Source organism: Euprymna scolopes, chromosome 7, assembly GCF_053919585.1.
Source record: "Euprymna scolopes isolate OS-2025 chromosome 7, ASM5391958v1, whole genome shotgun sequence".
In the NCBI taxonomy this organism is placed as follows: Eukaryota; Metazoa; Mollusca; class Cephalopoda; order Sepiida; family Sepiolidae; genus Euprymna; species Euprymna scolopes.
Genome location: NC_136488.1, coordinates 173,281,714 through 173,309,074, shown reverse-complemented (window position 1 = coordinate 173,309,074; position 27,361 = coordinate 173,281,714). Strand labels below are relative to the sequence as shown.

Genomic DNA, 27,361 nt, shown 5'->3' with positions numbered 1-27,361 from the left:
TTGTGCATTGGGTGAGTCCCCACAAAATATTCATAGACAACATGAATTCAAATAAATACATAGAATACATTACTAAGACTACTACAAAGAAAGTTTGCTCCCTTTACTATGCTAGAAAACTTAACTGCCAGTATTCTATACTTTTAAAAATCCACAATTAGTCTATGAAAAGAGCATTGCTGTCACATCTGAGCTGGTGCGAAAAAAAAACAAACAAAAAAACAAAACAAAACACTTGTCTATCCTTCTTTGATAGTCCAAAAACAAGCCTTTAATTTTATAGACATTACACTGTCAAGCAATATCACCCCATTATTGTGGTCCTTCAATAAATGAATTCACAATTCAACCCATTCATATTGTACGAACTAAACATTGATTATGTCATATGTTACAAATCGTTTGCGTACTAGTACACACATGGAACTATTTGAGGGTCTATTGCCCCAAACATTACAGAAAAAAAAACTATGTAAACTCATTATTTTCTCAAGCTTATATTGAAGACCCAATGTTGGCTGAATGTAATGTCAGTACTTTGACTCTTGTTAGGGTTAACACAAACTCCACCGAATAAAATATACTTAGTAAGTTTGGCCTTTTTTATAAAAAAATATTTTACTGAATTTGCAATAAAAATAATATATTACAATCGCATTTTTTTCAGTTTTATTGTGAAAATATTAGTTTTAATTTTAAATATTAAAAAATTCTAATAAAAAAAATGGACTGGATTCTCAGCGACATTCTCCGCTCTAATCATGTTCAGTCCAGTTCTCGAGAACTCAACTCGACTTAACTCCTAACCTATTCACTGTCGGCCTTGTATGGTCTCATTTATGCAAATTAAGACGCGATTGAACCTGATTTGTCGCCTTTCTGTGTCCTGTTGGGTTTCGAGTTCGCACATACCACCCTTAGCAGTCCGCTTCCATGACTTCATCACATCAAAATTTTCCCTACACCCCCCCTGATCTCATGATCATAAACTGGGTAGGGAAGTAGTATCTGTCTTTGTCGGATATTCCTTAGCAAAAGTGGGGCTACTCGGCTAGACACAGCTAGCCCTCCATACTCGGCTAGACACAGCTAGCCCTTCATACTCGGCTAGACACAGCTAGTCCTCCATACTCGGCTAGACACAGCTAGCCCACGATACTTGTCCAGACATAGCTAGTCCACGATACTTGTTCCAGACACAACTAGCCCATTATACTCGGCCAGACACAGCTAGCCCACGATACTCGGCCAGACACAGCTAGTCCACAGCCAGACACAGAAATTTTTAAATTTATCATTTAAAAACGACTTTATATACAAGTCGACTGAATCGTATTGTAAGTTCTTTTAACAGCGACTTTTTTTCAAAAACAAAACAAAAAAGTCCGACTCTCAGCTAAATTACTCTTTCGTTCAAAAACGACACCCATTTTTTTTCAGCACAACCCGATTTCATTTTTAATTCCGCATTGAAAAATTACTTTTAAATACATACAAGTTGTCCCAATCACATTTAAAGTTCTTTTAACAGCGACGACTTTTTCAAACACAATAAAATTTGACTCGAATTGTACTTTCATAAAATAATTTTCGTTTAAAAACGATACATTTTTTCTTTAACACAACAGGATTTCATTTTAAATTCCTCGTTGAAAACGACGAATTTAATGAACACAAGTCGTCTGAATTTCATTTTAAGTTCTTTTAACGGCGACTTTTTTTCATGAACAAAATAAAATCCGACTCGAATTGTACTTTCATAAAATGAATCTATCATTTAAAAACGACCTTTCTTTTCAGCACAACAGGATTTCAGTTTAAATTCCGCATTGAAAAATAACTTTTAAATACATACAAGTCGTCCGAGTCATATTTTAAGTTCTGTTAACAGCGACCTTCTTTTTTTTTCAAACAATAAAATCCGACTGTAATTGCACTTTTATAAAATAATTTTCATTTAAAAACGACAACTTTTTCTTTTAAACACAGCAGGATTTCATTTTAAATTCCTCGTTTAAAAACGACGACTTTAATGCACACAAGCCGTCCGAATCGCATTTTAACATGTTCATTTGACAACGATAGTTAAAGAAACAAACGTATTCCACTGGGATTAACAAACAAAAAGACAAAGTCTGACTTCATATCTTCAACCTTCTCATTTGATTCTCTCTGTGACAATGGTTTTCAATTTTCAAAGCGACTTTTAATTTTCTGGCTTCGACGCGAATCATTAAAAATTTCCCATTTCATTTTGGCCGCATTGGCCCCATATTTAAAGCCGAAATAGCTTCTAATAGAAAAAAACCATGAACTGGATTCTCAGCGACATTCTCTGCTCTAACAACGCCTAGTTCGATTCTCGAGAACTAAACTCGAATCAACTCCCGACCTATTCAATGTTGGCTTTATATTGTCTCATTTATGCAAATTAAGACGCGATTAAACCTGATTTTTCGCCTTTCTGTATCCCGTCAGTTGGGTTTCAAGTTCGTACATACCACCCTTAGCAGTCCACTTCCATGACTTCAGTCACACCAAAATTTTCCCTACAAAAATATATTACAAACTTATAATTTGAAAAACAATGAACATTTTTGTCATATTTTTGAATAGTAATCAACAAAAGATTGAACTTCATTAAAAATTTACCTTCAGTAATAATGATTATTTATCATAAATTCGATAATAGGTGATTAAGCTATGGCCTGCCAACTGTGTAATTGTAATGTTATCTGAAGTTTCGATTACAAAATCTTTTTAAAAATTAAAAACAACAAAGCTCAAATGCAGGTAGAACTTCACATATATATCACATGATTGTCGCCAAAGTTGAATGGTGTTAAATTAATAGTCAATCAGGAATTTATCTAAACAGTGGGTTCAAATGGACCATGAATTATTATCCGTATTTTATTCCAAGTTAGTTTTTTCTCAGAGTGTGATGCTAATGGATAGCATAAAGTATTTCCTTTATATTCGTTTAAATGATATTATTCTTTCTGATCTGCATTCTGATAAAGAACGAAGCGTGACCACCAATGCTATCTAATAAAACATTTTACTGATTTCTATTTTGATCACATGAAAATTCTACTGTATGAAATTCTTGAATTGAGAACGCCATAGAAATATTGCAAATATAAAAAAAAATTGATAGGAAAGTTTTTTTTTCATTAATTGTCCAGACTGAAATGAGTCACCCTGAATTTTTACTTATAAATCTAACATGAGTGGTATGCAATTAAAAACTGTATACTGATTCCCATTCACCACCAAAACTAACAATGCAAACGTTTGTTGCTGTTTTGAAATATTCTGGGTGTGAATGTATCAAAACATTGTATTAGTTCAATTTATGTTTTTTGTCACCTTACGATATGAGTTGATTTATATGTGTCACGTTATGATATGAGTTGGTTTATATGTGATATTTGTCAGCTTAAGAGTATATGTGTCCTGTGTGTCACCAAGTTATACTGATATCTAGCAGAATTTATTATAAAAACGTATACAAGATTAAAGTAACTTCAACTAATATAAATGTTGATGAAACATTCTTAATGCTCTTTAAGTTTGATTTTTAATCAATTAATATAATTGACTCTACTAGATAAACATTTTTCACAGTCCAGAAAGCACCTTTTTTACATGGAGGTCATCACTTATCAAGGCCCAGAAGCCACTCGAAGATAAGGGTTATTGCGTGTACAGTACTCAATGAGATAGTTACAATGAATCATAAGATAATCAATGAGATATTATCGTAGTAATCATTAGTATTGGAGATTTGATAGAGTGTCTTACTTAAGAGGGCGGTTTGTCCGGAATTTGTTTATGTTGGACTTGAAGACATCCAAGTTGTAGTCAGGTGGGAAACAGGCAAACGGAAGACAGTTCCACAGTCGTGCACTTCTAAGAAAGAAGCTCTGTTCATGGAATCTACGTTTGGATTTAGGCACAAATAAAGAGTGGGGAAAATTAATGACAGTAGTTTCAGCCAGACGGGTGTTTTTCATGAAAGATTGGCGAGGGGGGACCAGAGATTGTAATTCAGGCGAGCACTTGCCATGAAAATAACGATAAAACAAAGACAGGCTCGCAACATCTCTTCTGTGGGAGAGAGGCTGCAGGGAAGAGAAAAGGGCATCCCCCACTAAGCCACAAAGTCTATTTTGTACTATGTCAAGGCAGGATAGACTGTTTTTAGCAGCTCCTGCCCAGATTTGGCAGCAGTACTCCATCCTTGGACGTACTTGGCTTTTATAAAGATAGAGAATTGGATCAGTAGTGAGATATCTTCTAAAGCGGTAGAAGGATCCCACCATCTTCCCAGCGTCCTTGGCAACAGACCTGATATACATGTTCCATTTCAGATCAGGAGTAAAGGTCAAACCCAGAAGCTTGTCAAAACATGGAGCCCGCCCAAGACAAAAGCCATCCATTTCAATTGATGCCAGATGGGGATCAGAGCGTTGATTATGTAAAGATAGAAACTTGGTTTTGGACGCATTAAAAGTGACCAGCCACCTTTTCCTTCACTGAACCACGCGCTCAGGATCAGAGGAGACAGAATCAGAGAGAACTTTGTCGTTTACGGCCTTTGATGTGTTGCCATAGATGGTCGTGTCATCAGCATAGATGTCAACGAATGATTAAAGTATGTGTTTTGGGAGATCATTATGTAGATCAGGAAGGGAGTTGGGCCCAGCATGGACCCTTGAGGGACTCCAGCATTAATATTGCAGGCCTCTGATTTCTTCCCATTAACCACTATTCTTATGAACCTATCAGAGTTATCAAGAGATTCACTAACTCACTGCTCCCACCTGATACTTGCTATTGACCACAAACCCCTTGTGCCGATATTCAATGGACGAAATAAAAAATTCCATGATTTTAGATATCACAGTTCAGGGCTATATCAATACCAGGCAACGCAAATGGTGGAGCAAATGTTATGTCCCGTATCCCTACACCTACCTCCAAAGTCGCAGCAGCTGAATTGGACAGCATGGAAGAAGCATTGCAAGCTGGAATAGAATCCCGATACAACCAAGAAACATCTCCTATCAAGATGGCATGCATACAGCAAGAAGCCACGATGGATCACCAATACCTGAACCTCGTGGAAACAATAGAAAAGGGATTCTCTGAACACAAAGATCTTCTACAGCTAAATGTTTAAGAATTCTGGAATATGCAAAGCGACCTATACACGGTTCAGTGTCTAGTATTCAAGGAAAGTCGCATATTAATTCCAAAATGCCTACACCGCAAACTCATCGACCAACTCCATGTTGGCTACCAGGGAGTCAACAGTATGAGAAGCAATGCCAGACAAAGTTTTTTCTGGCCTGGTATGGGAGCACAATTGCATGAAAAGCGCAATCAGTGCAAGCGCTGTAAAGAAATTGCCCCATCAAACCATAAAGAACCCGCAATAGAGCCTGTCCACCCAGACTACCCTTTCCAGTCGACAGTAACAGATATTTTCAACATGGCTGAACGGAAATATATGATATATGCTAACAGATATTCAGGTTGGACAGAAGTATCCTCAATGAAACAAGACGCCAGGATCTCCACAGTATGCAACATATTACGCAGGTATTTTGTGAATTATGGTGTGCCGGAGGAAATTGCTCATGACAGTGGACCCCCATACAACTCTGATGAGTGGAGGACATTTCTCAAAACATGGAGCATATATATCCCTTCGAGTCTTGTCAGCATATTATCCACAAAGCAATGGCAGAGCCAAGGCAGCTGTCAAGCACATGAAGAGGATATTAACAACAAATATTAACCCTAATGGTTCACTGGATACGGACGAAGTGGCAAAAGCACTGCTACTCCATCACAACACACCACCACCTGACATAGATGCGTCACCATCAGAAATTCTATTCGCTCGCACCCTGAATGACCACTCACCAAATCCTACAAAATTTCGCCATGAATGGTTGGAACTTGGCGACATGCGCGAGAGGGCCATTAATCAGCGGTTCCTCAACAACATGAAACACACTGAAAACAAGCAACAACTCAACCCACTAAGAATCGGGGAACATGTATCAATTCAAAACCAACATGGACACAAACCCCTGCGCTGGGACAACACTGGCATGATTTTTGAAACTCTCCCCCACAGACAATACCGCATATTAGTTGATGGCAGCAGGAGAACCACACTCCAAAACCGCCATTACCTTCGCAAAATAAGTACAGATAGCCACAACCTGGCTCATGATGTCACCCTTGTAATGTATGTAGGTACACAGGGGACGATAACAGGGGGAACACCGGCAAAAAACGGGCGGTGCAAAAAAGAGACAGCATGTAGATACTTGCGGTCGGCTCTCGGCTGAATAAAGTCTTAAAACAAACTCGGCGTTTGCGTTCTCAGTGAGAAACACTACATGGCAACGAGGATGAGATCATTTCTCATAAAGGGGAAAGTTATTTAAACTTTTTCTCCGAAAAACATCGCGTTTAATAGAAATTAAATAGCGGCATATTTCTACCTGCACACACGCATTTTAAAAACATGACGTCTTATGGTAAAATCGACGAATTCTCGCCGAGTGGAGGTGATTGGGACACATACTCAGAAAGATTGGAGTATTATTTCGAGGCTATCGGAATACAAGATCCAGGAAAGAAAAAGGCCGTCCTTCTTTCTGTTTGCGGTGGTTAAACATTTACTCTGCTGAAGGATCTCGTTACGCTGCACAGTTTAAGAGACAAAAGTTATGAGGAACTCTTGCTCTCGTTAAAAGAGCACTGCAACCCAACACCGTCCGTAATTGTTGAGCGATTCAACTTTTACATGTGCCGCCAACAACCACGTCAGTCCATTTCGGATTTTATTGCTTATTCAAAAAAAATTACAAAGTTTTGGGAGTTTGGAAATACAATAGAAGAGATGTTGAGAGATTTGCTCGGCGTTGGATTGATGGATGATCGAATCTGTTGGCGACTGCTTTCCGAGACGAAACTAACATTTCCTTATGCCCGACAGATAGCTCTTGCCATGGAAAGTGCAGACAGAAATGTTAGTGACATGACAGCCTGTTCAACGTCCAATTTTACAATACATACGAAAGTCAACCAGGTTGAACGACCTACTCCACTACGGAGACAAAAACAAAGACCATGTTTCCGATGTAACGGAAAACATTACCCCGACTCCTGTCGTTTCAAAGAGGCAACATGTAATTTTTGTCACAAAACCGGTCACATTTCGCCAGCCTGTTTGACCTGGAAGTACAACGACAGAGCTGGAAATCGTAAAACCCACAAGGTCACCAGTGAAGAACCAGTAGACGAAGATACAGGCAGTGACTGCGCCTCGGTGCATAGTCGTAAGACCTTGTTGTCTTTAAATGACTGTGAATAAAATAAGGTTAACAGTTTAGTACTTCCCAATGGAGTTCTAAAGAAACGTCTTTCTCCAAAGGAGGAGAGAAAAAAAAACATAAGAATTTAACGTCAAAAATCCTTTTTTGACGGAGCCGAAGTCAGCCTCCTTCTTCTTGGCCGGCTAGGTTCGAACTGAAGAAAACAGGCAAAAGTCCTTTCCTCCACCTCCAGGGGGTAGGAATGTAGCCGACTGCTAGAAAGGGAACTATAACTATAACGATGATGATGATGATGAAAGTGACCTGCAAATGCCGGTCAAGGAATACGTCCCTTTCCCCAAATGCCGAGATGTTGAATGTGTGTAAATAAAAAAATTAACAAAAATTATTTCTTTATTAAAAATTTCAAAACAAACTATTAACTAAGGTATTTTATTAATTTATGTTGTCACGCTTTTGTGTAAACTTTTGAATTTTCTTGTGTTTTTTATTACCTCAGTACAGGTTTTAATTAAATTCTTGTAAAGACTTTTTTGTCATATGAAGGTATGTAACAGAGGCACTGACGCTGGAAACAGCAGCAGATAAGATATGCAAATGACCAAGCCGGCTGCACCATGTGACATCACAACAGAAATAAAAAGACACATTTTAACAGAGAAGCGGTGTTCAGAGTAGCACATGTTTGAAATGTGTTCAGAGAAACATGTTTTCAAGACAAGTTCAGAGAAAGAGAGGTGTTTGAGATGTGAAAAGAGAAGCATGAGTTTGAGACACGAGGAAAGATGTAGTCACATACGACTGAAGGAGAAATAGAGAGTTTAAATATTTAGAAAAAAATGTGTTATTGGAAATACGAGATATAAAGGGATTCATTAAAAAAGAGAGAGTGCTTTGAGTTTTTTCTTTCCTGTTTCCTTGCGATGGAGTCTATAATGTGTTGGGCCGGTTAAAATGTAATGACACTGTTAAAAAATTGTACGACTTTAAAACACAATTTACTTTTTTTGTTTTTGTATTTAGTAAACAAAACAAAACTTACAGGAAACATTATTCACTTTTGTTTGACCATTTTTCAGCTATTTAATTAGGCTTTTGAACTTGTCACAAATTACTTGCTAGTGGAAAAATAATTTTTTTTTATTATATTTTCCCCCCAAACAAGGCACATTGCACTTTGATGTAGTGGGCTACTATCAGGGACCTAAGTTGCAGGAGTACTACGTGGGAGTTTAGCAACAAGATGTCTGTTCACATTACACTTGAACTTTTGCATGTCAGTACAGTTGGGGAAGCAGGAAACCAGAAGAGAATTCCAAAGTCTTGCAGTTCTGGGAAAGAAGCTATTAGAGTAAAAAGCTTTCTTACATCTAGGGATCTCAACTGTGTAGGGATGAGACTTCGCTGCTTGTCGGGTTTGTTGGGTGTATTTTCCATGAGGGGGTACGAGGGCTTGTAGTTCGTCAGAGCATCCACCATTAAAATACTTGTAAAACAGGCAGAGAGATGCAACATGTCGTCGGTGGGACAGGGGCTGAAGTTTAGATGACAGTTCGGGTCTTATTAGGTTGGCGACTCTCTTTTGGACCCTGTTCAGGAGTGAGAGACTAGTAGCAGATGCACCAGCCCAAATGTAACAACAATATTCCATACATGGACGAATGGTGGCTTTGTAGAGGTACAGGATACTTTCAGGCATAAATAACTTTCTAGCATGATAGAGAGAGCTTCTTTGAAGCAGCCTTAGCAATGATCTCAATGTATCTATTCCAACTCATGTTTCCTGTGAACGTTAAGCCAAGGATCTTGAATGAAGTGCTCTCCGATAAAGTATCTCTAGCCATAGCTATTGGTGGTTGATAAGGTTTTATGTAATTATTAAAGGAAACGAGCTTTATCTTGGCAGCGTTGAACGTCACCATCCATTTTTGACCCCATTCCACTACAGACTGAAGGTCTTCCTCTAGGGTTTCGGCCATTACCTTAGATATGTGCTCATAAATTTTCCCCACGTGCCTGCTATAGAGTGTAGTGTCGTCGGCAAATATATCCATCTCAAAGACAATTTTATCAGGTATGTCATTTATAAATATCAGAAATAATAAAGGTCCAAGGATCGATCCCTGAGGTACACCCGCATTTATATCAAATTTTTTGGACGTACGCCCATCGAGGACAACCTGGATTCTTTTCTTATTCAAGAAGGATCTAATTATGCTAAGCATTCGTCCAGTAATACCATAAGATTTTATTTTCATGAAAAGACCATCGTGCCATACCCTGTCAAATGCCTTAGATATATCTAGGGCTACTGCTCTCTCCTCCCCTGCCTTATCCAGTGTTTGGTATCAAAGTTCAGTTAGAATATCTGCAGTAGAACGGGCTTGCCTAAATCCGTACTGGTGATCTGACAGAAGTTTAGCAGCTGTAAGGTGGTGGATTAGAGCTTGATTAATTAAGGACTCAAATATCAAATTTATTTTATTTTTTGGAATTTCGTTTGATGTTAGAAGTTACCATGGAGAGAAACCTCATAAGGATGCCTTGAAATGGACAGTAACTCAAATGTCCTTTTTCATTTAAATTTAATTTCTTTTTGAAAATATAATGCAAAACAAGCTATACCTTCCCCATGAAAATTATTCATATACTAAATGTTACTTTTAAGTTATTTCTTTCCATTAACGCTTTGTTTGCAAGTTTTACTGCTTTTGTTATATTTCTATACCGAACTGAAACTCCTACAAATTAAAATAACATACTTTTTATTTCAAAATATAATTTTTTATGACTTGGAAATTATAATTCTAGACATTCAAACTAAGTTAAAATGTATTATCGTATTATCTGTTCTGTCTCCACTCAGAGGATGAAAACTGCTTTTCCATTAGGTGAATGTTGGTTTAGCTTGAAATCCCGTACATTAAACACCCACTGTGCATCTAACTTGTCCCAGTGTGTAAAAGCAAAGAATACAAATTATTATATTGTTTGGAGTAGAAGAGAGTTTCTCTGTTTCACATTTTGTAAAACTTAACCCATCTAATTAAGGCCCTTAAATATCAGAAAAAAAAGCACAATTGAAAATGAACCTCATTTATAGAGCACGTTCAGTATCATAAAATCAGATTTGCAGAATAAATGGGAATGGGTGATTGTTGAGTGTTTCGATCGATTGATAGCAATGGGGATTATGTACACACATGTAAAAAAACAAAAAGATTTGATATGCTTATAGAAGAACAGGTATCGTCTTATCAGGCCATTTATTGTCAAGGAAAACCATTTTGTGATCAATTTCTTAATCTAACTCAATACATTGAAGATGGAATGAAGTAAACCTGATAACAAGAACAGCGTTTGTTGACAAAAGAGCTGTGTATGATATGAACAGCCAGACACTCATACTGAAGGTGGTCCAAATGACTAAGTAAACAACAGTCTCATGGTTATTAAATCACTGCTCAGAAATCGTGAGCTTTTGATTAAAATAGATATAGAGAACAGCCAGTGAAAACGTAAAAACAAACTCCCTGTTGTACCTTTGCAGGCCGGTAAAATTAAGACAAAAACATATCAATATATGGTGCACTGTCATCCAATGGTGGACACTGCTGAGTAACGGCTTGGTTCCCACCAGTTCTGGCAAATAGCAAAGAGGATCTTGAACAGAAGTGTGCGTTCTATCCCAACTATCATCAATGGACCTGAGGTCATCTCGTCAGCGTCAGACAAGGCCAGACTATTTGCCAAGAACTTTGCAGCTAATTCTATCCTATGCGACAATGACCATCAACTCCGTGTATTTCCTCCTATAACAGACAACACGATATGCAACATACAAATATCTGTGTGTGAGGTCGCCAAGCTAATCAAGAACCTTGATTCCAGTAAAGCAACTGGCCCTGATGGCATTCCAGTTATAGTGCTGAAAAAGCTCCAACCAGAACTTGCCCCCATACTTACAAAACTGTTGAAGCGTTGCCTTAAGGAGAAGTGCTTTCCAACACCCTGGAAAATCTCATCAGTATGCCCTGTATTTAAGAATTCAGGTGAAAAGTCATCTCCCTCTCAGTACAGACCAATAAGTCTCCTGTGTGTCATTAGTAAGTTATTGGAATCCATATTAAATAAAAAAGTAGTCAACCACCTCAACAGAAACAACCTTCTTAGTGAGACGCAGTATGGTTTCCGCTCTGCAAGATCTACAGCAGATGTACTAACGGTTATATCACACAGGATTAGTGAATCTCTTGACAAAGGTTTCCTTTCCAGGGCAATTGCTCTTGACATATCAAAGGCCTTCGATAAGGTATGGCATAAGGGCCTACTTCACAAGATTTCCAGCTACGGTATTACTGGAAATGTTTTCTCTATCATTAAATCATTTCTCTCTGATAGGTTCATTAGAGTAGTGGTTGATGGGCAGAAATCGGAGGCCCACAGTATTAATGCTGGAGTCCCTCAGGGGTCCATCCTGGGTCCAACTCTCTTCCTGATCTACATTAATGATCTCCCAAAACACATACTTAAATCATTCGTTGACATCTATGCTGATGACACGACCATCTATGGCAACACATCAAAGGCCGTAAATGACAAAGTTCTCTCTGATTCTCTCTCCTCTGATCTTGAGCACGTGGTACAATGGGGGAAGAGGTGGCTGGTCACTTTTAATGCATCCAAAACCAAGCTTCTATCTTTACATCATCAACGCTCTGATCCCCATCTGGCATCAATTGAAATGGATGGCTCTCGTCTTGGGGAGGCTCCATGTTTTGACAAGCTTCTGGGTTTGACCTTTACTCCTGATCTAAAATGGAACACGTACATCAAATCTGTTGCCATGGACGCTGGGAAAATGGTGGGATCCTTCTACCGCTCCAGAAGATATCTCACTACTGATGCAATTCTCTATCTTTATAAAAACCAAGTACGTCCAAGGATGGAGTACTGCTGCCACATCTGGGCAGGAGCTGCTAAAAACAGTCTATCCTGCCTTAACAGAGTACAAAATAGACTTCGTGGTTTAGTGGGGGATGCCCTTCTCTCTTCCTTGCAACCTCTCTCTCACAGAAGAGACGTTTCAAGCCTGTCTTTGTTTTATCGTTATTTCCATGGCAGATGCTCGTCTGAGCTCCAATCCCTCGTCCCCCCTTGCTAATCTTTCATGAAAAACACCCGTCTGGCTGAAACTACTGTCATTATTTTTCCCCACTCTTTATCTGTGCCTAAATGAAAACGTAGATTCCATGAACAAAGCTTCTTTCTTAGACCTGCACGCCAGTGGAACTCTGTCGCTTGCCTGTTTCCCACCTGACTACAACTTGGACGTCTTCAAGTCCAACATAAACAAACTCCTGACAAACCGCCCCCTTAAGTAAGACACTCTATCAAAACCCCCAATACTAATGATTACTACAATACTATCTCATTGAGTACTGTACACGCAATAACCCTTATCCCTGAGTGACCTTCGGGCCTTGATAAGTGGTGACCCCCCCATCTAAAAAAAACTTGTTTGCGGTAACTGGGGATAGTGATCTTTACAGGTATTTACTATCAGCTGATGGCACTGCAGAGCACATTCAGTTATTGTTGTATTGAGGTGGTTATCTTTGAGCACTGACTGTCTTAACTGTTTGTCACAATCGTCAAGACTGAGGTACTGCTCATTGTGTTCGGGTCGCAAGAGGTTTTGTAAGTATGCAGAATACAGAGCGTTCCATATTTTACATAGTACGTTCAAGTAAAATTATACTGTATACAGTAGGTATAGTTTAATTAATTGTTAGGTGCGTCCAATGTTTAGACCAGATCAATAAATAATAAAATTAGTATTTCAGCACGGTCTGTATTCTGTAAAAGTACCCTTGTGTAAAACGGTAAGAGCCTGAAGGTGATCTTACATGTATATCTATGCACAATTTGTAAAAAGTATATCTTCTCTAAAAAAAAAACTATTATTTATATTTGTCTTTTAGAATTTATTCTTAATACCACTAATTATGTTCTGTTACTGAATGTGAAAATCTGCGAAAGTTATGACATCAGACCAAAAACCTTGCATATAGTACATTATCCATATATCTAAGTGGAAATTCATAAAAGAATACTGACGCATTTAAACTGTTGAATCAGAAGTTATACTTGTAAAAACTCCTTTATTCAATCAATACATTTCCTTTAAACACCCCACAAGAAAGTATTTATAGGTTTTACAATGGAAAAGAATATGAAGAAAAGAACCCGTTTCGCACCTATATTTCTATTTTTAAATAAATCAAAATTATATTAAAGACTTATTTATTTTGGAATTCATTGTATATTTAGATGGCGAAGAGAACGTTTCGAGAAATATTTTTAAATAAATCTAAAGTATATTAAACAATTATTTAGATTGAATTTTATATAATACTTAGATGGCAAAGAGAACCCCTCTAGAAATTATATTTATATTTTCAAATAAATCTAAACTATATTAAACACTTATTTGGGTCGAATTTTATATAATATTTATATTGAGAAAAAAACATACAAAAACTTATTTAGATTTTCAAATAAATCGAAACCGTAATAAGCACTTATTTAGATGTAATTTTACAGAGTACACACAACGCACATTGAGAACAAAACACTCCTAAAAAGTACAAAGCCATTTTATTTTTATAGATTTTGTTGGATAATCTGGATAAGTGAATGTGAAAACTGTCGATTTTTGAGGGATGCAACTAGCAACACTGATAAAATTGAAATTAATGTCTTATTTAAAAGGTGGACATTTTTTTAGAATTAATTCTTAAATGTAGTGAAAGAAAATCACATAAATATAATTTCTAGTGTTGGGATGATTAATTATAATTGAGAACTGGAAGAAATCGGAACTTTTCAGGATATCGGAATTGGTATCGGAAAAAATACTCTAATTTCCGATTTCAAAACTGATTCCTTAAAAATCATGTTAAACTTAATTTTACATTGATGGGACTTAAAATAAAATGAGAACATTTATTGTTTTTAAGTTCCTAATGGTATTAAAATCTATATTTATAATAATAGCATAAAAAACGATGCAAATTTATTTTACTTGTGCCAAAAAAAGACAATGTTGGCTTTTGCCTTACAAAAAACTTTAAAGAATTAGTGGACTTCGAGGTTTTTCCACTTCTACACTAGACACATTTTGGCGCCAGCGTTTCTTTGATTTTGGCATCTCCTGTCTGTTGGTAGTGTTTATTTGTCATCAATGCAAATTTTCAATATGCTGATAAAAGGCCATTATCTCAAATCGAGTAATTAACGATTCCTGGTTATAATTGAAGCAATTTTATCAGTTAAGTTTATATTCTTCCCCACCCCTGATAAGGCAGATGCAAATACACAGAGGGAGACTGAAAATTTGTCTGCCAACCAAAATGTAAGTGCATATTCTTTTTAAATAATTGAAAATATATTTTACTAAAATGTTTTTCTTATATTTCCTTTCATATTTAATTTTATATTTTCATGTAAATATAAAAGTTAAGTGGATCATTTTACTATACAAAAAATTATTATTGTTGTAGTAGTATATGAAAATCTTCGATAAATCCCTCTTGTTGGAAATTTATCCTCTTTCAGATAAATTCAACGCAAAAGTAACTAGCCTGAAAAAATAAAAGCATGAACTAAAAAGGAGGGGTGGGGTAAAGAATAATATAAGGGTCTTTTTTCAAAACGAAGAAGAAATTTTATTTACAATGAAGTTAGTTGCAAATTTTTCCATTTGCGGGCATTAAATTCAAAAACAAAGAACACCAAGGTAACAACATATAATGAAAAAAAAAAAAAACACTGGTTCTTATATTGAAAAAGTCACATCAATGAACGAACACAATAATATAATTCAAAATAGTAGTTGCTAATCACACCCTCATATGTAATAAATTTTAGGAACGTACTCACAAATTGAAAGCTAGTCAGGCACGTGCCTTTATCTTTTTTTCTCGATTAAAAGTCCCTTTAAAAACTTATACTCCTTCCAATTACGTGCAGACTATAGCCACGTAAATAGTCTTCAGTATTCTGGGGTATTCTTGCTGGGTTTTCTTCTTTGAAGGGGGCTCGTCAAAATTCCATATTTAGCGCCGGGCAATGAAATTAAGTCCAATATCCTCGTCGCCGGAATTTCAAAAGAGGCCGAATTTTGCGCTGGACTCGTCACGTCATCAAGGAGCTAGCATTTCCCTTTTCTTCAAATTAAAGAGAGTTTCGTACAAACCCAAAATATACGAAACTAAGAATCATAAGATACGAAATACAGAAAATCAAATATAAAAACCAGAATGAAAATATAATAAAAATAAACGGGGGGGGGGGCACTATTATTGGTACAAAAAATTCCAACATTCTAAGTAATAGTGAGATTATGTATGGATAGCCTGAAATTTTTGTCAAGGAAGAAAAACATGAATTCTTTTAGAATTTAGAGTTTCACATATATATTTAATGCAAGAGATGACCCACATTTCTGAGTCATTCTAGTGTTTTAGGGCATTTTTCTGGGCATTTTGGGAGAGGGGTTAATAATAACTTTCTAAAATGATTCAGTGTTATTTTACTATCATTTCAGTCAAACTTGGGGTGAGTGGTAAAAAATTATATTTATAGAAGTGTACGAGCCTTTTTCAAGTCTCACACAAAACACACATTCATATTTCAAGCTGTCATATACATACGCACACACAAACATACGCGCCCACGTCCACACATGTACACTTATTCACGTTCGCATACATACACTCACATTCACGTATATATACACACATACTTACGTATACACATGTACTCACACACGCGAACACGAACACAGCACATGAACGACGTCACTTCCGCTTTCTAAGGAAATACACATGCGCAAAATACACTCTGGAAACGAGTATAAAAACAAGGCGATAAGCTGTTTCTAATCCTCTTTGGAACCAACTCTCAACTAGAGAGGTTGGGCGAACAAGCCACGCGCCGTTTCGGCGCGCGCGCACGCGCACCTCACGCCCACTTCCTACTATGTATGGGGCACGAGCTAAAGACTGTATGTATGCATTCTCACTCTTTCTCTCTCTATCTACTACTGGCCACTAAGAACACCTTCGCGTAGCTGCCTACTAACTGATGACAACTCTAATATTCTCTTCCTTGCCTACACGCTGGATTCTCATTTCCACTACCACACTCACTTCAATTCTCACGCGCGAACAAACAATAATGACCCGAACTTGAGATGAAAACACATTTCCTATTCTTGCTACAGCACTAGTCCTGCAACGGACATTGGTTACATACGCGCGGACATGTTATAACTAAAACATTCATTTCTTTCAACAGCAAATAAACGACATTTATCTTATCCATTAATTGAGTCTTTGTTTCCTTCAATTCCCATTCGTTTCATTATTCTTTTGTAACGCGATTGGGGTATTTATATATCCTAGTCCCCTACAGAAGAAACGTATCCCCCAGTCCAAATTCTAAAATAATTTTTTCCGTTTTGTCTTTATTTTTTTGTCAAGTTTTTTTAGAATGTTCAGTCACACATAATCACCTAACAAGTAGAAACTCATTTTGGAAGGCAATTATTTAGTTATGGGTGTTATTAAGGTGGCTGGAAAAATCGTCCACGAAAAAATCGTCCATTTTTGCTAAGTAGGAAAACTGGTCCATTATAGAATAAATATCGATCGAAAACGCATTTCATGACTGTTCTAGCAGGAGATATTGTTTTTAAAAGAGAGTACACCCCCTATAATACATAAAATATATTTTTACTTGTCTACTGTAGTTTTAAAAAAGATAAAATCGATTTTTCTAAGTGTTCATTTTCTACCTAGCCAGCTGAGTTTTTAGTGGTTTAACTTATTTTAAGGCGTTCATTCAGTTCAAAAACAAGTAGTGCCGAGTGTTACGGGAGAACAAGAAAAAATGTTCGACGTGAGAGGATCGCATCTTGGGAGTTTAGGTAATAACACAAAAATGGAACGGTTTGTATTTACTATACACAGAGGTACGAAAACATTGTTTTTACTAAAATGGTCTTTAGCAATGTTTTAATATTAATAAAATGAAAAGAAAAATCATTTTTCTTATTTCAAATTATTTAATCAAGTAAACATTTCATTTCTTACTTGATTACTAAATGTAAAACGTTATTCTAGCAACCTAACAACTTAATAGACAAGAATATGGTAAAAAATTTTTTTGTTTTTGTTTACTTGCCTCCCCACGTGGAGAGAGTTAGACACAAGGCCGGTTTTTAATGTGGGTAAAAACAGCTCCCCAAAATGGAGCACTCTGGTTAGTAACAAAAATAAAAATGTATCAATTATGAAGGATCACTCCTTCATTAACCGAGACTAAAAACGTGAAGTGAAAAAAGTGAAGTGCGGCATCAGAACGGATACTACACTTTGATCGTTGCCGAAAGGAAAATTCTATGAAAAAAAAAAACATGTTTTTTAAATTTTGTAATCAAGTAAAAAATGAAATTTTTACTTGATTTCATAATTTGGTGCTCTTGCATAATTTGACCCGAATTCTCGTAATTTCCTGTCAAGCCCAGATCGGGTGAGACTGGCAATCATCGGGGTCAGCCGAGCATTGTTCAAATGTTGAAACACTAATTTGACTTTAAAAAGTTTTTTTTTTTTTTTTTTAATGTTTTTAATAATTTTTTAATTTATGATTAGTTATTTTTAATGATTTATTTAGAATTTTTTTTGTCCTTCAATTTCTGGGAGTTTGCTGAGCCAATGAAAAAGCGATATGTAACTGAAAGCAGACGACATTCGAATTGGAACAAATCGATTGAACCCCCAAAAGGCTGACAACTATATTTTCAGACTCACCAAACATAAAATGACAGGCAAGGAAATAAATCTGTGGTGCATGCTAGAAAAACAACAAACCACGTCGAGAGGATGTGGAAGGAAGCTTCTGAATACATATTCACTTGAATTTATGTGGAGACAAAAATTTGGAAACGATCCTTTTGTCTCCATCATAAATCACATTTCCGAGAGCTACCCGGTTGGGGGGGGGGGGGTCTTCCTTCCATTTCCTCTACCCCGCCCATCACCTCCCTCTTTGCTGTCGATATGGCCGATCAACAGTCGACCGAAGTAAAAGATTCCAAGGAAATATCCTCATCTCAAGAAAGTTCTTCCGCCGGCAATTAACAACCGTAAAAAAAAAATAAAAATAAAAATGAAAAAAAACAACATGTTTTTCTATTTCTAAATCTGACTGAACAAAAAGTATTGAAAATAAAATTTAAAAAAAAAAAACAAGAATAAAAATACGGTTAAAGAAAAAACAAAACAATTGTACTTACACCTAAACCATTTCTTGAAGACAACAATATTTACATAACTTGCTGTTGATAAATATTTTGCAAAAAAGAAAAATAAATAAATAAACACTAAAATAAATTAAATAAACATATTTGCTTTTTCAAGGTAGGTTTTTTGTTATTTTTGATAATTTGCATTTGTATTTTTTTTTTTTTACGGTTTGTTTTGCTTTTTCCTTAGTCTGTTAGGCCGCTCTCGGCTGACACCGATGATTGCCGGTCTCGCCCGATCCGGGCTTGACGGGAAATCACGAGAATTCGGGTCAAATTATGCAAGAGTACCAATAATTCTAAATAAGAAAAATGATTTTTAATTTAATTATTTTGACTCAGCAATAATTTATATAGGTTTGAAAAAAGTTAAACTTGAAAAAAAAGAAAAAAAAAAAAGAAAAAGAAAAAAGAAGTTCAGTCAGATCGGCCGACGGACGGCCCCACTTCTACGAATTAGAAATCCGGGCATGACAATTAATATTGATTTTGCTTAAAATGACGCATTAAAAAAAAAAAAAAATGATCTGTCACTTCTATTTTAACAAGCATCTTCTTTTTCTCTTATGTAAACATTAAAATGTTGAGATGAATAAAAATAATATTAATTTTATCCGTAAATGATCGGCTTTATTTCGAAATGATTTCCTTTTAAATTTCCCTTTTAAATTTTATTTCCTGCGAATATGCTCTTCCATTCACCATCTTGAATTCGAAGTTCAGCTTGCAAAGTCAGCCACATGCGAATAATTGTTTCTGTTATGAAAGCAGATTATAAAACAAAAAGTAAGTATTACTTTTTAAAATTTAATATCGTTTTTAGCGCATTTAAAAATGAAAGGGAGATAACTCATTTACTAAGCGAATAATCACAATGAAAATAATATTTTTCTTTGAGGATTTTTAGTTGTCCATAGCTTTTTTTTTTTTTTTAATATTGACAATAAATAAATAAAAATAAGAAAACAACTCCGTCGTTTAGGTAAATAAAATGTTTATATAAATAGACTTTATAAGGTTTAAAATAAAGAAAATATGTTCAGAAAAAACAAAAAACAAAAACAAAGTAAAAACTAAACGATCAACGTTGGTAAATGTAAAAAAAACAAACAAAAAAAAACAAACAAACAAAACAAAAAACACTTTCAGCGTCCTAAATTCACGTTGCAGGGAGAAAATTACAAACGCGGCAAATATTGTCACAGTGGAAATAAAAAGCCTAAAAAGAAGAAATTTAACAAAATAAATTTAAAAGAAGAATCAGTCAATATGTCTCAGAGGACTATAAATGAATACTCACCATTAAATCATCCCATCTCAGTCGTCTTTCAGGACGCTTCACCATCGAATCTACATGACTTCGCGAGTTTTCTCGATCTCGCGTGACAGTTTGCAGGTCCCAACTTTCCAATCCTGTAGCAGATTGTCAATGTAGGCCATTTTTCTTCTACCACGGTTTGGGTGTCCATCTGTTAGTATCCAGAGAACTAGCTTGCTGGCTTCCTCTTTGCTGTGTCCCATGCAGTGACCGACTACTCTTATCCTTCTCTGCTGTACTTTCAGTGATACTGGTGGTAGGTAACCATAAAGCTGTTGGTTTACTGCATGGCTTTTCCATGATGTATTGAGGGCCATTCTGAGCATCTGAGTTTAATAGCCATCCAGTCTCTTCTTCAGCGCATTTGTAAGAGTCCACCATTAAAATTTTGATTTCTAGGCATATTCGAGTATGCTATGAATGAATATCACAGTTGCCGGTAAGTAGTTTTTAGGAGAGGTAATTATTTTTCCTTCCTAATAAATTATAGCAAAGTACGAGGCACAAAAGAAACACAAACTTCTTTTTAAACAATAACAATGAAGAGTATTTTATTTGTAGCAGGAACTGGCAGGTCAGGCTGCTAAAAGGGAAGAAGGTAAAGAAAGTTCTTTTAAGGTAGTCGAAGGTCAATCAGTACCGTGTCGTCTCCGGCTGGATAGCAGTTGTCTCAAATCAAGACCGTCAATACAAGATGTCCTGTGGACAGGGGACGAAAGAGGATAGATGTTGCTAGGCTGGTGGTCCGGTTCTGACTGGCTGACGTTCCCTCCAGATTTTAGGGAGCGGATGAATCAATGCGCCCTGTTAGCTATTAGGTAAGCCTGTGGCCGAAGAACTAAGAGGCGGGCATTGATTCACCAGAGAAAATAGTTTCCTGTGATTTCTACATCACCCCCTGCTTTGGTGAAAAGCCGATAGAGAAGAAAAGAAATGGTACAGTTATTTTATAACTTTTTTTGTGAAAAAAAAAAATGTTCTTGCTTTTTTGTGAAAAACTGCTTTTCCTGAAGAAGAAGAAGAAAAAAATGTCTTTCTTGTAAAAAGTCCTGTTCTTTTTTTTTTGTTTTTTTTAAAAAAAACAAAACATCCAAGCAGAAATTGGACAAGGGCATATTAAATGTACAGAGTCTTACATAATTTCTTTGGCCAACGTACTCTATGACCACTACGTGTAGTGGTTATATAATTGTATTGAGTGGTGCACTCACTTTAGGTGTATGTGTATTTTGATGATGTGTGTAAGTAGAGGGAGTGTGTTGCTCGTTTGTTTTTGTGTTTAGAAAGGCTTTTTTTACTCTGTCAATAGAGACAGTTTCTCTTTTACCACTGATATCTAAGGTGAAAAGTTTATCAGTAGATGAAAATATAAGGGCCAGTATAAGGTGAAGTTGGGGGGGGGGCTTTCACGGCGTCCTTTCTGAGAAAAACGTGAGTCCAAGGTGAAATGTCCTTTGGGACCGATGATCTTATGGTCTGTTTCCTAGTATGCATCGGTGGGAGCTTACTAAAATAAGCTTGCAGTCTGTCGACATACAGAGCTGAATTGGTTGTTGTTAATTCTAAGTGTTTCACTGCGGGGTACATTGCTAAGAATTCACGGCCAAACGTGCTGTAAAGTTGTTCTGCCGGTTTCAGCTGTCTCGAAAAGTATGCGAGAGGTTGTAACTGTTGTTGGTGCTGCTGTTACAACACTGCACCTACAGCTGTGCTTGATGCGTCAACAACCAGTGAAAACTGGGCATCAGATACAGGATGTGCAAGTAGAGATGTTGTCGCCAGTTTTGTTTTCACTTCATTAAAAGCTTTAAGCTTAATCTCATTAAGTGAGATTTGCTCGTTTTTCTTCTTCCTGTTACATAACAGGTCGGAAAGAGGAGCTAGAAGATTCGCACAGTGTAGGATAAAGCATCTGTAATAGTTTAAAAAACTGAGGAAATGCCTTAGTTGGTGAAGTGAAGTGGATGGTTGAAGGTCTTGTAGAGTCTTCACCTTCTCCAGTAACCAAGATATACAGTCTTGGATGATAATGTGGCTCAGAAAAACTAGTGACGAAGCACCGAAAAACACATTACCAAGGTTAATCCTCACCTGGTATTGCTGAAACCGTTCGAATAGTAGGCGGAAGTGAGTGACATGTTCCTCAAGTGAGGCACTTGCCACGAGAATGTTGTCTATATAGTTATAGACGAAGTCCAAGTCATGCACTACTTTGTCCATGAAGCACTGAAAGGTGCTAGCCGTGTTTCTTAAACCGAAAGGTATAGTTAAAAATTCAAATGCTTCAAATGGAGTTGTTACTGCAGTTTTGGGTATATCGGCAGATTCACTGGGATCTGATGGTAAGCCTTAACTAGATCTAGTTTGGAGAAGGTCTTACAACCATCCAGAGAGGAAGCAAAGTCTTGTATATATGTGATTGGGTAACGATCAGGTACTGTAGTGGCATTCAATCGTCAGTAGTCCCCAGTCGGACGTCAATCTCCAGAATGTTTTGGGACCATATGCAAAGGGGAAACTCATGGACTGGATGAGGGGTGTATTATTACTAGCTGAAGCATATGGTTGAATTCTGCCTTTGCTGCCTTAAGTTTGTTAGCAGGAAGATGTCGAGGTCATGAGAATATAGAAGCACCTGTGGTCTCAATATGGTGAGTTGTTGAGTGAGTTGGTTCTCTCAATAAAATTCAAGTTTGTTAAATCTAGGTAGGAATGTAGCAAAGTTTGGTATGAGTCAAGCAGCAGAAGTGATGAAAAATACTGGGCTGATAGATGTGGCGTTCGATTTTGAACCTGTGATGGAAAGTTCTGTATTAGCATCTACCAGCTGTTGTCTGCGTATATCAACTAACAAGTTGAAGTGATACAGAAAGTCTGCACCTAGAATGAGATAGGGTATATCAGCTATCGTAAAAATCCACGTAAAGTCTCTACGTAATCCCAAGTCCAGAGAACGAAAAATTTGACAGTACGTGGAGATGAGGGAGTGATTTACCAATTGCAGTGTGATGGACAACACTGGAGGCTTCTCAGTGAGGAGTCTCAGTGGCCAGATGCTGCAAGCAGATCTGGTATCAACCAAGCAATGTGCTTGGGATAGTGAGTCTGTGATGAAATAGGCATAGTTGTGCGAGTTCTGTGGAGAATGTGCTGTGCTCAGTTCTCCACAAGATCATTTCCCTGGTTCGAATACGAACAAGGCATTTTACAGCACCCTGCCTGGCTTGTTAAAGTGAGAGCGGCAATATGGAGATGGTGAACGGTGGCGAGGGTAGCGGCGTGAAGGCAAAGAGTTAGTCTGGAGTAGGTGCCTGTGCGACTGCGGATCCAGCTTGCCAAGTTTTTTTACCTTGTGAGTGAGGCTCTCTATGGCTTTTAAAATAGCCATATTCACAAGTGGTTGGGTTGTGATGTCATTAGGTTGTGACATCTTTGCGACGGCTCACAGATATTGTCAAAGAACCACTTAGGGAAAAAGGGAAATATTTAGCCAGAGACAAAAATTAGAGAGAAAATACTTAATAAGAGGCGAAAAAGAATTTTTTTTTTTATCTATATATATAAAAGCGAAAATGTATATATGTATGTTTGTTTGTGTTTCTGCCAAAAACTTTTGACCAACGGAACAAAAATTCACAAACTTGGTATCATATTAAAGCCCCACCCTCCGGACGACAAATATCGAAAAATTAGCCCAAAAGAACCATCAGAAGTGCATCAACTGATCGATTCTCTGCAGGGGGGGGAGCCAAAAAAGTGACATTTTAATGTCAAACATTACATATTTTTAAATCGATTTATAACTGCCCCAAAAAATACGGGCGCCAACTCTTCTACATAAAGTATACATGGGGCCGTTTATTTTGGGTCAACTTGTATTTAAAACCCGCTGAGTCATGTCCCGTGATCTTGACGTCAGCAAGCTCTAATGGCAGTCTGAATTTAAAAATTGTTGTTATCGGTAAAGTAAAAATTAACCCTCACACAAGCTAAACTATGAACATCTATGCTATGACAACGTTACCAAAGTTATTAGCACATAAAAAATACTTAGATACGATAGTTAAACAAAAAATAACAAGCCAAAAATGTGAAGTAAAAAAAAATACGCTTACAAAAAATATTAACGATCGAAGTTTTTACAAAAAAAACCCAGCCAGACGCCATTTTCTTTTTTAGTAACAGTCGAAGTGAGAGAGAGAGAGACGCAAACAGAGAGAGAGAGACGCAAACAGAGAGAGAGAGAGAGAGAGAGAGAGAGAGAGATAGAAAGAAAAACGTTAACTTTTTCACCCCGAAATCGACAATTTTCGACAGGGGGGGGAGTCAACAACGCATCCGTCAGATGACGTCATGACGTCGTCACCTGATTTACTTTAAATAGTTGAAAAAACCGAACAAATTTCAAATGCGTCGGTTTAGCCCAGGTAGTTAAGGCCTTGTTTCATTATCTAAACGTTTTGGGTTCGAATTGTGGTGTGAGATGGTTTTTTTTTTTTCGATTTTTTATATTTAAATATTGAACCCTGTATTATTTAAGCCATTTTTCACGTAACGTTCTTTTTCCTGTTTTTTTTTTACTTCGCTTATTCTTAGCGACACCCAAAAACACCCGGGTACCCACCTGTGTTTTTTTTTTTACTTCGCTTATTTTTAACGACACCAAAAAACACTCAGCTACCCACCGATTTTTTTAATTTTAATATCGAAACAGGCTTATTTAAGCCATTTTTCATGTGTTCGGTTTCTGTTTCCATCGTTCATTTGCCTTACGTTAGTTTTTTTGTGTTTTTTTTTTCAATGTTTTGATTACCCCCCACCCGCTTAAAACGGTGTTTTCTTTTCTTACTTCGCTTATAACAATGCTTACGTCGTCATCGTCGTCGTCGTAACGCTTGACGACTTTAAAACATCTTTCACTTATACGCTTATAACAATGCTTCATTCTGGCTGGCCGATTTTATTTTCAAACTTCGCCTCAGGGCTTCGGCTTCGATCCTACCCCCGGTTTCTTTTTTATTTAACACCACACACACACCTACAAACACCCGGGCAACGCCGGGTACCCCTCGCTAGTAATAAAATAAAATAGAAAAATATACTTTTAAAAGGAAGGGAAGTGGTAAAAGAGTTAACAATACATGTGTGTGTGTGTGTGTGTGTGTGACAAAATGAAGTGAATATGGTACTTACAGCATAGTTGGTCTTTCAAAAAATAAAAATAAATAAAACATATTTGGAAATTCACATTTTCCTTGTACATATTTGTGAATTATTGCATGGATTTCGGCCTTTTGGATTATTTTGGACCATCTTCCAATTACGTGATTTCCTTGGATTTTACTTGTGCGAATGGAAAATTAAATTAACTTTCTTGGACTTACATTTTTGGATTTTACCGTCATTGGATACCTTACCTTTCACGTGACTATCCACTCACATGAAATCACCTTTTTTTTCACCATATTCTCTCTGCTTCACTTTTTGTTATCAAGTAAGATCTTTGACTTACTTGTAGTTTCATCAAATACTTTTGTATGCAAAATCCGATCGCGCATTTTGCTAATTCCTATCCTCTGATGAGAAGGAAAATATTTCTTCGAAACTCTGTGGATTAAGGACTATCCATTTATTAAGTGTTTCCTTTTCAGATTAAATATGTTTTTAACTCTTTTTCAAAGTGCTTATTAACATGTTTTATTAACTATTTGCTCTTATATATATATATATGTATATAGTTTGAGTTTGGTGTATGAAATAATACAGTAGACTGGTCTCTTTAGTAAAGAAACTGGAAGGCGAAATGTCATCTGCCTGTGAGTGTGAGCGCACCAAGAAAAACAAGCAGTTGTCTCAAGTCGAGAAAAGCTATAGCGAGATGTCCGGTGGACAGGGGACGAAAGAGGATAAATGCTGCTAGGCTGGCGGTTCGGTTCTGACTGGCTTACATTCCCTCAAGACTTTTAGGGAGCAGATGAATCAATGCGTCTTGTTAGCTGATAGGTCAGCCTGTGGCTGGAGAACTCAAGAGGGGAGGGGGCATTGATTCACCAGAGAAAATAGTTCTCTGTGACTGCTACTGTTATATAGTTTTTATTATTATTATGATTATTCTTGTTATTCTTTTTCTTGTTGTTGGTGTTATTGTTCGTTGTTATTGTTATTCGTTGTTAGGAAGTCTTATTAAAAGTGAGTCTTAGAGAGTCTTATTAAGAGAGATGTTGCGTTCTGTGTTCGTGTTATGAAGAGATTCATATATATAAAATGTTCATACTTAGAAGTGTAATAGAAGCCCTTAGAGTGAAGAGACAGTGTTGAGACAGTCTTAGTGTTCACATTGTAGATATGAGATGTAGAGACATTGTGTATGTGAAGACATTTTAAAACACAGGATATATAAGGCATATAATGAAAATTTCACTTTACCTTTTGGTAGAATTACAACACAAAGACGACGTTTATAAAAACACATGACGCGTTTATTTCCATGGACCGGTCGGTGGTTTTCTTAGTCAGGAATTCAAAGTTTTACATTCTATGTTTCAAAGGTGACCGTCTCGCTTCCAGACGTTCGACTGTCCATCTCTGGACTCCAGACTGTCGTCTGTCGTCCTCAGACTCTCTCTGCTTAACTCTAAAGTTTCTAACTATATCGAGAACTTCCCATTTTCCATGACGTCATACACATGTAAAAACATGTATCTTCTTTCCCGTGTTCTGAAAATGCGTGTCCAATACATTTTCCTTTGTTTACAAAAGGAATTTTAACCTATATTTCCAGTAACCTATATTTCCAATATGTTAAAAACATGTTTATTAAATTATCCTATAGTTGCATTCTTCAATTCAATTTCATAACAGAATTGACAAATGCACATTCCTTTTCTTAAAACTATTTTATCACTAAGCTAAACAATGGTTTGTTTTTACATTCCATTTTCTAATTCTCTCTCGTAATCTATTTCTAAACCTAAATTACGAGGTTCGAATTTCGTCTATTGCTATTTCATTTTCATTTTAACTAAATCTCTCTATTTTTATACTTACATGAAAAGGGGACAGCCCTTATCATGTAACACTACAAGTTCTTATGATATTAAGACTTTTATTATCCAGCATATTCTCTATTGTTTTCACTAGTCGCCATTCTTAACATGGGAGGTGGTGTTTTGTATTGCTTGGAGTCAAGTGTCTTATTAACAAGAAAAAAAATGGTAAACACTTTTTTTTTTTACACAGTGATCACCACTTATCAAGGCCCAGAAGCCACTCAGGGATAAGGGTTATTGCAAGTACATTATGTTA

General features: G+C 36.7%; 2 long non-coding RNA genes across 2 annotated transcripts in view; one reads left to right on the top strand and one right to left on the bottom strand.

Annotated features, from left to right (window-relative positions):
• Window positions 1–608: 608 nt before the first annotated feature.
• On the bottom strand, window positions 609–18,864 carry LOC145280165 (uncharacterized). Its single transcript, XR_013868566.1, has 2 exons — window positions 18,730–18,864; window positions 609–2,549 (listed from the first exon to the last, which is right to left on the bottom strand). It is a non-coding gene; the product is annotated as an uncharacterized LOC145280165 (long non-coding RNA).
• Window positions 18,865–19,443: 579 nt separating this feature from the next.
• Window positions 19,444–27,361, top strand: part of LOC145280166 (uncharacterized) — a 31,788-nt gene continuing 23,870 nt past the window's right edge. The window contains exon 1 of the long non-coding RNA XR_013868567.1: window positions 19,444–19,524. This is a non-coding gene — a long non-coding RNA (uncharacterized LOC145280166). The remainder of the gene's footprint in view (window positions 19,525–27,361) is intronic.